Raw genomic sequence first — 12,980 nt, forward strand, 5'->3', positions numbered from 1 at the left:
AGTAGTCCCGCTGAAAGGCCTGCGCTGAATCCTGTTAACCTCCGACTTTCTGACTGCATTGTGCGTTTCGAGTATTGCTTCAAATCTTGTATTTTACTGGTTCTGCTGTTTTCAGCAGGTGATGCATTCCATGGAGAGTAAAGCCAAGCGTATACCATGCAGTGATAAGCCGACAGACCGCAGCCTTGAGCAGACTCCAAACGTCATTTGTTCCTAATATGCAGTTTAGTTTTTTTTTATTGTTTCGGCCTCTTCGGAGCTTTTCCCATTGGAGTTTGTTACTGCCACTTTATGGCTGCTGCATTTTAGAATATACCTCCGCACCATGCTGGGGAAGAGCTTTACAACATAATGATGTTAGACCAGAGTCTTAGTAGGGGTCGGCATCACAGTAAGAGAAGGTTGTTACTGAGAAATAATAACCCTCTGTTTTATAGAGGTACAACACTCCTGTATATATTATATGTATTTAAATGGCTGTTGCACAGTATTGTGCCCTGTATGGATGTAGGGGTTAATAGTTTAAAAAAAACATGGGACACACCATCCATGGAATGCTGCCTCTGCTGTGTTGCTTGCACAAGCCTTCCTGATGGTTCAAATAAACAGGAAGTGTTCTCGAATTTTGAACCTTGTACAGTACCACATTATTGTACTCTGTGGCATAGAAATCACCTTCACCCTTCTCCCAAAGAGGAAACAAAATGATTGCAGTTTAGAAATGTAAACTGGGGTGGCCTGGCTATTTGTAATGTTAATGTAACAAGTGGGCCACTTTTTTAAAAACAAAATGCAGTGGTCAATATGATTTCCGACCCTGACCATCTGACGTTCTTTTGGAATGGTGGCTGCCATATCATTACCTTTTGGAAAAGGGAAGTTCCGGTGTGGTTGGCTACTGTTGGGGGGGACGGGGAGGTTAAATTCCAACCCCACCCCATCTCCCCTCAAAAAAAAAAAAAAAAAAATTCCTACTTTGCATGTAATGCTCTGTTGTGTGTCCGCCGGGATTTCAGGTATCCATGTTTATGACGTCCAGTAGTTCTGCTACTGGGACCTGCAGGCCTGTGGGAAGGTTCTTGACCTTCCGCTCCAAGCATTGACCTCGCTCTAGCCAAGGAATGATTTCTGTACAGTCAAAGCAATGACCTCCTTTTCCTTCTGAAGCCCTCCTCTTATCCCCCCCATTTTATTATTTTTGAAAACAAAAGATTGTCCTTTACTAAGACTATTCAATTGAAAATAAAAAAAATGAAATTCTACAAGTGTTGTGTTCTCATTTCGGTGACTTTGTTTCGTTAATAATAAAACTGATTTGCTTTTGTGCATGAATCAAGGCTCTTGCCACTTTTATTTAAAAAAATCTGTTTTAAAATCACTTATCCTTGGCAATTATATAATGGCAATTGTCATTGTGATGTATTGGCCCAAAGCTCGCTGGAAAAATAACAACGTTATTAATGAGCAAATCAGCCAGCAAGTTCAGGGTTTTAAGAGATACACCATGAGGTGCAAATCTCCAGAACTTGCTGGTCAATTTAAGAACATAAGAAATAGGAGCAGGAGTAGGCCATTTGGCCCTTCGAGCCTGCTCCGCCATTCAATAAGATCATGGCTGATCATCTACCTCATCACCACTTTCCTGCACTATCCCCGTATTCCTTGATTCCCTTAATATTCAAAAATCTATCGATCTCTGTCTTGAATATACTCAACGACTGAGCCTCCACAGCCCTCTGGGGTAGAGAATTCCAAAGATTCACTACCCTCTGAGTGAAGACATTTTTCCTCCTCTCAGTCCTAAATGGCCGACCCCTTATTCTGAGACTGTAACCCCTGGTTCTAGACTCCCCAGTCAGGGGAAACATCCTCCCTGCATTTACCCTGTCGAGCCCTGTAAGAATTTTGTATGTTTCAATGAGATCACCTCTCATTCTTCTAAACTCTAGTGAATATAGGCCTAGTCTACTCAATCTCTCCTCATAGGACAATCCCCCCATCCCAGGAACCAGTCTGGTGAACCTTCATTGCACTCCCTCTATGGCAAGTATATCCTTCCTTAGGTAAGGAGACCAAAACTGTCCACAATACTCCAGGAGTGGTCTCACCAGGGCCCTATATAATTGCAGTAAGACGTCTTTACTCTTATACTCAAATCCTCATGTAATAAAGGCCAACATACCATTTGCTTGCTGTACCTGCCTGTTAACTTTTGTGATTCGTGTACAAGGACACCCAGGTCCCTCTGAACACCAACATTTCCCAATCTCTCACCATTTAAAAGATACTCTGTTTTCTATTTTTCCTACCTTCACATTTCTCCACATTATATTCCATTTGTCATGCTCTTGCCCACTCACTTAGCCTGTCTATATCCCCTTGAAGCCTCCTTGCATCCTCCTCACAACTTACATTCCCACCCAGCTTTGTATCATCAGCAAACTTGGATTTGGTCCCCTCATCCAAATCATTGATGTAGATTGTGACTAGCTGAGGCCCAAACACTGATCCTTGCGGTACCCCACTAGTTACAGCCTGCCAACCGGAAAATGACCTGTTTATTCCTACTCTCTCTCTTCTGTCCATTAACCAATCCTCAATCCATGCTAGTATATTACCCCAATCCCATGAGCTCTAATTTTGTTTAATAACCTCTTGTGTGGCACCTTATCGAATGCCTTCTAAAAATCCAAATGCACCACATCCACTGGTTCCCCCTTATCTATTCTGCTAGTTACAACCTCAAAAAATTCTAACAGATTTGTCAAACATGGATTTCCCTTTCATAAATCCGTGTTGACTCTGCCCAATCCTATTATTGTTTTCTAAGTGCCCTGTTACCATGTCCTTAATAATAGATTCTAACATTTTCCCTGATACTGCTGTCAGGCTATAACTGGTCTGTAGTTCCCCGTTTTCTCTCTTCCCTCTCTTAAATAGTGGGGTTACATTTGCCACCTTCCAATCTGCAGGAACTGTTTGAGAATCTATGGAATTTTGGAAAATGACAACCAGTGCATCCACTATCTCTATAGCCACCTCTTTCAAAACCCTAGGATGTAGACCATCAGATCCAGGGGATTTATCAGCTTTCAGTCCCATTAATTTCTCCAGTACTATTTTTTTTTACTAATAATTTCTTTCAGTTCCTCATTCTCGCTAGAGTCTTGGTTCTCCACTATTTCCGGGAAGTTTTTTGCGTCTTCTTCCGTGAAGTATTTGTTTAATTTCTCTGTCATTTCCTTACTTCCCATTATAATTTCTCCTGTCTCAGCCTGTAAGGGACCCACATTTACTTTTGCTAATCTTTACGCCGCTGCACCATTTGCTTCGCACAAATGGCGTCTCGCCCTTAGCCTCGCCGTTATTTTTAAGAACTGGCTGATTTGCTGGATTTTCACTGCCTATGAAACTCGCTGCAGAAGAGTAAGGCTGCTGATTAAAAGCTTAAGTACCCTTTTAATGACATGATGATAATTGTTAATTGAGTGCCAAGCAACCTTTCTGGTCCAGAAAGGGAACAATTTAAGCTGTTCAACCTCATTCCTACGTGTAGTCAGACTTTAAAAATGTCTGATTTAAAAAAAGGTTTTGCTTTTTCTCTTGTCTTTTTTACTCTTAATTCTGTCTTTTTTACTCTTAATTCTTTCTTGCTTGCTTTCCTTGCTTTCTTTTCTTCCTTCCCTCTCTTCCTCCCCACCCCCCCCCCCCTAATTCACCCTCCTCTGTCGTTCCTCTGTTTCTTTCTCAACCCTTAAATCTCACTGTTGGTCTCACCGTTCAACGGCCCAGATGCCCCGTTGTCCTCGCTTCGCCACGCCGTTATCCGCTTGCAATTCCAGCAAGCTGCACCACAGAAAACTTACGAGCTGCAGGGTGCAGGAAAAAGTCTATGGCGCGCTATTGGAGGCCCCGCTCCATCGAGATTTGGCCCATTGTGTAGTCACTTTGCAGACCAGTCTTGGGTTGTTAATTTTAGAAATGACAAATACTCTGGGAAGCGGGAGGGGAAGGCCTGAAACAGTTTGAAGGATTAACAAAGAAAAAAAAAGAAAGAATAATCCTTGATCTGCATCATGCTAGTGTTCCTGCTCCAATGTTAGCTGCTGAAATAGGCATTGCAAGTTGTGAGCCCCCGTGAATAGGAATACTTGTAAAGTTTTGTCGTCTTCTTCCTTTAAATAACCTGAATAAGTATTATATGTCCTTTTACAGACATTGATGTCGCCTTTTGAACAATGAAAGACTTGCATTTCTAGCAGCTCCCTGTTTGAATCCCTCCAATCGAGTATCTGTTTCTCCCACAGCACCAAAACAGCTGTAACCCAAGCTGTGAAAGCCATTTACTGTGACTGATGCATTATCTCTCCTCAATGACGAGCCTTTGAAATGATCAACCACACCATCCGCCTCCAAGACCTTCTCTATTCAGCTTGCCCTCACTTGGTTCCCCTCTTCCTTATCCAATTGTAAGAGTCCCTCAAGGATTCATCCTTGACCACCTCCTCTTTCCTTTTGTTTAAACTATGTAAGAATAGCAATAGACTGGTGGTTCTTTTCCTCTGGAATGTGTTGCCAGCTGGTGCGGTGGGTGCTGATTCTCCAAGCCTTCAAGAGGGAACTGGACCGGTTCCTGACTAGGGCAGAGATTGCATCATATAGAAGGTGTCTTTATAAATAACACTTGGTCCATGTGATTTCCTGGACATCTGAGGAGGTCAGAGAGGAATTTTCCAGAGTATTTTTTCCCCGTATTGGTCCTGTTTTTGTTTTGCCTCTTCCAGGAGATTACATGACTGAGAGAGGTTGTGAAGGAATAAGCCATATAACCTATCTAGAAAAATACACTATCTTGTGAAAGAATTCTGGCCTTACTAAAACATGACAAACTGGGTTTGCAAATTTAGAAACCTAACTATGAAATAGCTATGAGAGAATTCTGGCTACTGAGATAAGACAGTTGTTGACCCTGAATAAATAACCTTATTGAAACAGAAGATGCATGGCTCTGACAAGCTGACCTTTTGGGAACGAAACAATGGTTCACCCTGGATAAGGTGTTTTAATTTAAACTTCATAAAGATGGCACATAAGATGAGGAACATTTGCCCTCGTAAAGATGACAAAATAAAGAACACCTGCCATTCACACCGTTTTTATATGGTCAACCCAGAACACCTAGAGATGAGACAAGATTCTGGCTGATGTGGCAGTAAGAGTTGCAGGGGTCGGCAGAAAGATGAATAGAGATAATTAACTTGCATCAGCAGAAATCCTTAAAGGAAATACCACTGGAAAAGGGTATAAATATTGAACTCTCAAATGGGATATCAGACTCGCTTTAATCGGGTAAAGCGATTCTCGGCTACAGAGGCGGCTCTGTAGTCTACCACTCTTTGTACCTCAGGGATCAAAGGTATTTGATATTGATGGATATCCTGTATAAGAAGCCTTTAAGGACTGTAATACTGTAGCGGTTACGATTTAAAAGTAAGATTCTCTGTTAAAAGGATAGTATTTTTTCTCTTTTTAGAACTGTTAATGTTGCGATTGACTGATTCACCAACAGTAAATTGCATGTCGGATCGTTAATAAATCTCTATATATTTTTAGAATTGTCTCAAGTCTTCTGTATCAAAAACTCGCGAACTCAATCTCTGTACACTCTTTGGTGAAGAGTTGCAGAATTCTGAGGGAGTTTTCCGGACCCTCGTAATATCCAGGATGTAACAGTCTAGCTAAACTTATTAAAAGTGCTATCTGGAGGACGGTAACATTCTCAGGTTGTTCCTTTCCTTTAGGGAGAGATAGTCCAGACCTTTAGACCCAATTAAGCGTCTTTAGGATTCGGCTACCTCAAACTTTAGTTGAAAGTGAACGTCTGAGAAATATACCTGATCCGGGGTAGCCCTAAAGGGGCTGGGACTAGTAAATATCCCTTCAAGGTGGGGTTGGGCAGAATTGTTTAGTCATGGTGCTCCGGCCATCAGGGTGTGGGGCAGGCTTGATGGACCAGCTGGTCTTTTCCTGCCCATCAATTTCGTGTGTTCAACATGTTGCCCTTTGGTGACATCACCCACAGCCACACAAGTCAGTTTCCAAATGTACACTGATGCCATGCAGCTCCATCTCCCTGGACCCTCTCCCTAGCCTCTCTGCTGTCTGACGTGCAGTCTTGGATCAGCCATAATTTCCTCCAGCTAAACGTTGGGATGATTATTGGCAACACCTTCACCACAAACTCCATGCAATCGCCGCTGACTCCTTGGCCACTTTCTCAGGCTCAACCAAACTATTTGCAGCCTTAGCTTCCTCTTGGATCTAAAGCTGAGCTTCCAACGTCTTCATCACAAAGCCCGCCTACTTCCACCTCCATCTGGAATTTCCTCCTAAGAACCCTCTGCCTCTCTGCCACCCCTTCTCCTTCAACACCCTCTTTACATCCTACCTCTTTGATCAAGCATTTGGTCACCCCTCCAATCTTTCTTTCGTTGGCCCAGCATTCATTTTTTTCCTTGCGCCTCTTTGAAGCACCTTGGGCTATTTTTCTATGTTAAAAGCTGCTACCAGAAACCTGGTAGTACAGGACTAAAATTCAGTGTTGAATACCCGCGAGGGTGATGATGCCTCGGGGGAGTGCAGTCAGAAGCAAATACATGGTTCCGTGTGAGACTCGGCTGCACAGTGGGGTACGAGGAAGCGTAGAAATGCCGTTCTAGGGGTTTGATAGTTGGGGATAGACAGGCATTTGTGCAACAGCAGTTTAGAGTTCTGCAAAAAAGCGATTGATTAAGAGGGGAAAAATAGAGTATGAGAGTAAACTTTCAAGGAACATAAAAGTGGATTGTAAAAGCTTCTACAAGTATGTAAAAAGAAAAAGATTAGTGAAGACAAATGTAGGTCCCTTACAGTCAGAAACGGGAGAATTTATAATGGGGAACAAGGAAATGGCAGAGCAGTTAAACAAATACTTTGGTTCTGTCTTCACGGAAGAGGACACAAATAACTTGCCAGAAATGCTAGGGGACCAAGGGTCTAGTGAAAAGGAGGAATTAAAGGAAATGAGTATTAGTAAAAAAAATAGTGCTGGAGAAATTAATGGGACTGAAAGCTGATAAATCCCCAGGGTCTGATAATCTGCATCCCAGAGTACTAAAAGAGGTAGCCATGGAAATAGTGGATGCATTGGTTGTCATCTTCCAAAATTCTATAGATTATGGAACAGTTCTTGCAGATTGGAAGGTGGCAAATGTAACCCCGCTATTTAAAAAAGTTTGGAGAGAGAAAAAGGAACAACAGACCAGTTAGCCTAACATCAGTAGTAGGGAAAATGCTAGCGTCTATTATAAAGGATGCGATAACAGGACACTTAGAAAATATCAACGGGATTAAACAAAGTCAACATGGATTTATGAAAGTGAAATCGTGTTTGACAAACCTACTAGAGTTTTTTGAGTGTAACTGGTAGAATAGACAAGGGAGAACCAGTGGATGTGGTGTATTTGGATTTTCAGAAGGCCTTTGATAAAGTCCCATATAAGAGGTTAGTGTGAAAAATTAAAGCACATGGGATTGGGGGTAATATACTGGCATGGATTGAAAATTGGTTAACAGACAGGAAACAGAGTAGGAAGAAATGGGTCTTTTTTGGGGTGGCAGGCGGTGACTAGTGAGGTACCGCAGGGATCAGTGCTTGGGCCCCAGCTATTAATATATATCAATAATTTGGATGAGGGAACCAATTGTAATATTTCCAAGTTTGCTGATGACACAAAACTAGGTTGGGTTGTGAGGAGGATGCAAAGAGGCTTCAAGGGGATATAGACAAGTTGAATGAGTGGGCAAATACATGGCAGATGCAGTATAACATGGATAAATGTGAAGTTATCCACTTCAGTAGGCAAAACAGAAAGGCAGAGTATTGTTTAAGTGGTGATAGATTGGGAAATGTTGATGTACAAAAGGACCTGGGTGTCCTTGTACACCAGTCACTAAAAGCAAACATGCAGGTGCAGCAAGCAGTTAGGAAGGCAAATGGTATGTTGGCCTTCATTGCAAGTGGATTTGAGTACAGGAGCAAGGATGTCTTACTACAGTTATACAGGGCCTTGGTGAGACCACACCTGGAGTACTGTGTGCAGTTTTGGTCTTACCTAAGAAAGGATATACTTGCCATAGAGGAAGTGCAGTGAAGGTTCACCAGACTAATTCCTGGGATGGCAGGACTGTCATATAAGGAGAGATTGGGTCGACTAGGCCTGTATTCACTAGAGTTTAGAAGAATGAGAGGGGATCTCATGGAAACGTATAAAATTCTGACAGGGCTAGACAGACTGGATGCAGGGAGGATGTTTCCCCTGGCTGGGGGTTCTAGAACGAGGGGTCACAGTCTCAGGATATGGGGTAGGACATTTAGGACTGAGATGAGGAGAAATGTCTTAACTCTGAGGGTGGTGAACCTGTGGAATTCTCTACCACAGAAGGCCGTGGAGGCCAAGTCACTGAATATATTTAAGAAGGAGATAGATAGATTTCTAGACACAAAAGGCATCAAGGGGTATGGGGAGAGAGCAGGAATTGAGAGAGGATCAGCCATGATCATATTGAATGGCGGAGCAGGCTCGAAGGGCCGAATGGCCTACTCCTGCTCCTATTTTTCTACATTTCTGTGAGAGCCCCAAATGGTGCGTTGCCTCTCTGGTGCAAGGGTAAAGGATATCGTTGAATGGGTGCAAGACATTCTGCGAGGGGAAGGGGAGCAGCCAGAAGTCATGGTTTATGTTGGAACCAATAACCTACGTAGGAAAAGGGTTGCGGTCCTACAGGCAGAGTTTCAGGAGCTAGGGAAAAGATTAAAGAACAGGACCTCAAAGGTGGTAATCTCTGGATTACTCCCTGTGCCACGTGCGAGTGAGTATAGAAACAGGAAGATAGGGCAGGTGAATGTATGGCTGGAGAAGTGATGCAGGAGGGAAGGCTTCAGATTCATGGGGCATTGGGACCAGTTCTGGAGCAGGAGGGACCTGTACAAGATGGGTTGCACCTGAACAGGGCTGGGACCAATGTCCTCGCGGGGAGGTTAACTCGTGCTGTGAGGGAGGGTTTAAACTAATTTGGCAGGGGGAGGGGAACCAGGATGTAACAGCAGAGAGGAAAGAAGGTGTATAGAAAACTAGGAGGGGCATACAGCAATAGAATGAAGAATTGTGTAGAAAGAGCATGAATTAGATAGAGGAAAAAAGCCAAGCTGATTAGCATAGTGTTAGACTGCATGTGTGTTAATGTGAGGAGCGTCACAAACAGGTTACTGAGCTGCAGGCACAAGTTGCCACATGGGGTTATGATATAGTGGCTATAACAGCCCCGGCTTAAACATGGGCAGGAATGGGAATTAAACGTTCCTGACTCCAATATATTCATAAGGGATAGGGAGGGGAAAAAGTAGAGTAGGGGGTGGTGGTGGCAGTATTGATCAAGAATAATACAGTTCTACAGAGGGATAATATACCAGAGGGTTCAAAGACTGAATCTATTAGAGTTAAGGAACAGAAAAGGAGCTGGTAACATTGCTGGGTGTTTACTATAGACCCCCAAATAGTGAGAAGGAGGCAGAGGAGCAAATCTGTAGGCACATTTCAGAGAAATGTAAAAATAATAGAGCATTAAAAGTCAGGGACTTTAACTACCAGAATATAGACTGTGGGGAAAGAAAGACTTGAAAGTCTTGCATTTATATAGCGCCACCGGACGTCCCAAAGCACTTTACAGCCAATGAAGTACTTTTGAAGTGGAGTCACTGTTGTAATGTGGGAAACGTGGCAGCCAGTTTGCCCATATGACCCAAGCTTGGGATACTGCAACTTTAGCATGTTTGTTTCTTTTTTTAATCTTGTTCTTGGGATGCGGCAACACTGCAACGCAGTATTTAGAACCTGAGGGCATTAGGAGTCACTCCTGTAATGTGGGACTGGAGTCGGGCGTAGGCCAGACTGGATGAGGGACATGAATCAACGAGTTGGGTTTTTACAACAATCCGGCAGTTTTCACGGTTATTTTCTGGTGTTTTGAAATGGGTTTAGAGTACTGATGAGAAAGTATTTTATTGTATTCAGTATGCTGTTATTCCTGCTTCTGTTTAATATCATTTCTGAATAAATGGAGATTCATTTTAACCAGAGATAGATGGACTGCAATATACATAAGAATTAGGAGCAGGAGTTGGCCATACAGCCCCTCGAGCCTGCTCCGCCATACAATAAGATCATGGCTGAACTTCGACCTCAACTCCAGTTTCCTGCCCGATCCCCATATCCTTTGATTTCCCCTAGAGTCCAAAAATCTGTCAGCCTTGAATATACTCAATGATTCAGCATCCACAGCCCTGTGGGGCAGAGAATTCCAAAGATTCACAACTCTCTGACTGAAGAAATTCCTCCTCATCTCAAAATGGCCGACCCCTTATCCTGAGACCAGGACCTAGTTCTAGACTCTCCAGCCAGGGGGAAACAACCTCTCAGCATCTACCCTGTCAATCCCCCTCAGAATCTTATATGTTTCAATGAGATCACCTCTCATTCTCCTAAACTCCAGAGAGTATAGGCCCAATCTACACAATCTCTCCTCATAGGACAACCCTCTCATCCCAGGGATCAATCCAGTGAACCTTTGTTGCACCGTCTCTAAGGCAAGTATGTCCTTTCTCAGATAAGGAGACCAAAACTGTGCACAGTACTCCAGGTGTGGTCTCACCAAAGCCCTGTACAATTGTAGCAAGGCTTCCTTACTCTTGTACTCCAATCCTCTTGCAATAAAGGCCAACATGCCATTTGCCTTCCAAACTGCTTGCTGTTACCTGCATGCTAGCGCTCTACCAGTTCTGGAGGGACCATGAGTTCTGCTGGTAACCCATATTACGTCCAGTGTACACACCAACAGTAAAGGGGGTTGTTCCACCTGAGCACACTGCCCCTGAACTACTTTGTGCATAAGGGTGTGCGGAGCTTGCCTACAAGTCCAAAGTATCATAACATGTGTAAGTGGATGGTCAACATTTCGAGCTCCTATCCATCAAAATTCTTGTCTTCCTTTGGCTCGCATCCACATATCATATTTCAATTAGTGCGTTCTTCTCGGCTGTTGCTTTTCTCCACCAGCGCTGCGATATTTAAATGGCATCACTTCCCCCCTGACTACGCTCCAGTCTCCTGCCGCTGATTTTAAATCTCTCCCCCCGTATCGGAGTTGCAGGGGCTCGTTTTCCAATTTTACATCGACGGCAGCGACCCTGAACTAAAACTGGGAGGGAAAGCTGCCATTGAAATATCACAGTGCTGAAGGAGCGGAGGGGAGAAGCTGTTGACAGTAATGTCCTGATGTGATGCTCTCTCTGAGACGGCTGTCTTTGCCCTGCTTGGAGAGTGGGGGGGGGGGAACATGAGCGAGCATAGAGGCACCTGCTCCTAGCCCATAATAGAGAGATCAATGTCTTGCTTTGCATGTGGGTGTATATGTAAAATTAACCTACATGTTTTCAGTGTCAAAGGAGGAAAATAAGATTTCCCATTTTGATTTTCCACCCATTTAGTATCCACATTGAGCATATTTACTGATTTGCCACGTAAGGTGTGTACGTTAAGCAGCACCTCGATTTTAAAATTCTCTTCCTTGTTTTCAAATCCCTTCATGGCCTCGCCCCTCCCTATCTCTGTAATCTCCTTCAGCCCCGCAACCCTCCCCTCCCCCCCCCCCCCACCCCCAGATATCTGCGCTCCTCTAATTCTGGCCTCTTGAGCATCCCCCGATTTTAATCACTCAACCATTGGCGGCCGTGCCTTCAGCTGTCGAGGCCCTAAGCTCTGGAATTCCCTCCCTAAACCTCTCTACACACTCTCTCCTCCCTTTAAGACACTCCTTAAAACCTACCTCTTTGACCAAGCTTTTGGTCACCTGTCCTAATATCTCCTCATGTGGCTCGGTGTCAAATTGTGTTTGATAATCGCTCCTGTGAAGCGCCTCGGGACATTTTACTGTGTTAAAGGCGCTGTATAAATACAAGTTGTTGTTGTTGTTCTACATAGTATTTGCATAGAAACATAGAAGATAGGAGCAGGAGTAGGCCATTCGGCCCCTCGAGCCTGCTCCGCCATTCAATGAGATCATGGCTGATCATCCAAATTCAGTACCCTGTCCCTGCTTTCTCCCCATATCCCTTGATCCCTTAGCCTTAAGAAATATATCCAACTCCTTGAATATATTTAATGAATTGACCTCAACTGTCTTTTGTGGTAGAGAATTCCACAGGTTCACCACTCTCTGGGTGAAGAAATTCCTCCTCATCTCTGTCCTAAATGGCTTACACCTTATCCTTAGACTGTGACCCCTGGTTCTGGACTACCCCGCCATCGGGAACATCCTTCCTGCCTCTAGTCTGTCCAGTCCTGTCAGAATTTTATAAGTTTCAATGAGATCCCCTCTCATTCTTCTAAACTCCAGCGAATACAAGCCCAATCGACCCAATCTCTCTTCATACGTCATTCCTGCCATCCCAGGTATCAGCCTGGTGAATCTTCGCTGCACTCCTTCCATGGCAAGAACATCCTTCCTCAGATAAGGCGACCAAAACTGCACACAATACTCAAGATGTGGTCTCACCAAGACCCTGTACAACTGCAGCAAGACATCCTTGCGCCTGTACTCGAATCCTCTCGCTACGAAGGCCAACATACCATTTATAGCACAGCAACAGGCCATTTGGCCCCAGGTGGGCAGAGGAAACACTTCAAGGACACCCTCAAAGCCTCCTTGAAAAAGTGTAACATCCCCACCGACACCTGGGAATCCCTGGCCCAAGACCGCACAAAGTGGAGGAGAAGCATCCGGGAAGGTGCCGAACACCTCGAGTCTCTTCGCTGGGAGCAAGCGGAAGCCAAGCGCAGGCAGCGCAAGGAGCGCACGTCAACCCAAGCACCCCACCCACTCGC

The 12,980-nt window shown here is 44.1% G+C and overlaps 1 protein-coding gene across 4 annotated transcripts in view; it reads right to left on the reverse strand.

Moving 5' to 3' along the window:
- Window positions 1–12,980, reverse strand: part of LOC147111297 (uncharacterized) — a 182,119-nt gene that overhangs the window by 80,871 nt on the left and 88,268 nt on the right. The gene's annotated exons all lie outside the window — the stretch shown is intronic.

Source organism: Somniosus microcephalus, chromosome 11 (assembly GCF_052327205.1).
Source record: "Somniosus microcephalus isolate GS21.2 chromosome 11, FLI_Smic_1.0, whole genome shotgun sequence".
Lineage (NCBI taxonomy): Eukaryota > Metazoa > Chordata > Chondrichthyes > Squaliformes > Somniosidae > Somniosus > Somniosus microcephalus.